General features: G+C 44.5%; 1 protein-coding gene across 2 annotated transcripts in view; it reads left to right on the forward strand.

The window, feature by feature from the left end:
• The window catches only part of LOC103130571 (rho GTPase-activating protein 39-like), an 18,948-nt gene that overhangs the window by 7,971 nt on the left and 9,391 nt on the right, over positions 1–1,586 (forward strand). The window contains exon 1 of one of the 2 annotated variants that reach the window (XR_001660308.1): positions 7–1,333. The exons of the other annotated variant lie outside the window; for it this stretch is intronic. The gene's annotated coding sequence lies outside the window, so the exon portion shown is untranslated. Of the gene's footprint in view, positions 1–6; positions 1,334–1,586 lie in introns of those variants that run through there. 2 annotated transcript variants of the gene reach the window in all.

Raw genomic sequence — 1,586 nt, forward strand, 5'->3', positions numbered from 1 at the left:
AGGAAGTGGTAACGCCTCAGGATGGATGCAAGACGAAGACTTCCTCTTATTCCTTGCTCAATTTGCAAAACACACAAAGGTCAGCCCAGAGAGGGTTTTACTTTTGCTGGATAATCACTGTTCACATATATCTGTTAAAGCTATTGATTTCTGCAAAGAAAAGGGAATGGTGCTACTTACCTCCCCCTCCCCCCACTGTAGCCATAAACTTCAGCCACTGGATCGCAGTGTCTACGGCCCATTTAAGAAAATGGTGAACGCCGCAAGTGATACCTGGATGAATATGAATCCTGCCAAGACGATATATGATATTCCAAGTATTGTGAAGACTGCTCAGTCTGCAGCTGCAACACCGAAAAACATTCAAGCTGGTTTCCAATCCACAGGTATTTGGCCCTTCAATCCTGACATTTTTGAGGAGTATGACTATGCACCCTCACAAGTCACTGACTGTCCCTGCCCAGGTACATCACTGACATCTGGAACTTTCCAGCCGCAGTCTCCACCAACTCACCTGGGGACTACTACTTCTGACTCCTCTGCAGTTAATGATGTGACCATGTCCTGTGCTCCAGATGAGCCAAGCACCTCGGGGGTGTCTCCTGGTCAGGCATTCAATCCTTTGGCTGTGCGGCCATTTCCAAAAGCAGGGCCAAGGGAAACAACTGGCAGGATCAGGAAGAAAAGGAAATCTGAAATACTCACTGACACACCAGTGAAACAAGCACTGATGGAAGAAGAACAGAGAAGAGGAAGCAAAAATGTAAGGAAGAGTTTCTTTGCGAAGAATAAAGGCAAGCAAAAGAGGAAGGGGAGAAAGCCTGCCAAGAAAATGTTAAAAGCCAACGCTGAGGATTCTGAGACCTCAGACGATCAATATTTTTGTGTTGTCTGTATGGAGCCATTTGGGCCCACCAAGCCTGCACTCCTGAGCTACCATCATTCGTCACCACTGTTACTCTGATTAAGGATACACACACATAGACACAAACACACACATACATTGACATTGGTTTTTGTTAAACTTACATGTTTGTTCAGTGTTTATTAAGCATACATTATACATGTTAAGGAAGTTTGTTCTAGTAGAATAATTTACACACGTGCACACACACAGAGTATATTTGAGTTATGGTCAGTCACAGAGAGAGAGAGAGATTGTTCTTGTATTGTTCTTTTAATTCAGTAAACCTCTTTTTGAAGCATATTACATGGTGTGGCCTCTGTTTTTGCTTCTATTGTCTAATTGTTACAACTTACCCCAGCAGGTGTTACAACCTACCCCGGAATAACCGAGCTAAGATCCTGTGGGACTTCACCCCGGTGATTTCTGGTAAGTCTATGCCTTACCAGAAATCAGATACCCTGCAGGAATAATTAGCTGGCCAATGAAAGACATGAAGACCACAGATGTTAAGACTCGGAAGCTACTAACCATGCATGGAGGGTTCCACCCCAAATCCAGCACCCTGAGACTGTACACGAGCTGTAAGGAAGGAGGCAGAGGACTAGTGACTGTGAGAGCCACTGTCCAGGATGAAACATCCAAGATCCATAAATACATCAAGGACTCAACAGTCTATGTG

Source organism: Poecilia formosa, unplaced genomic scaffold, assembly GCF_000485575.1.
Source record: "Poecilia formosa unplaced genomic scaffold, Poecilia_formosa-5.1.2 Scaffold648, whole genome shotgun sequence".
NCBI classification, from domain to species: Eukaryota; Metazoa; Chordata; class Actinopteri; order Cyprinodontiformes; family Poeciliidae; genus Poecilia; species Poecilia formosa.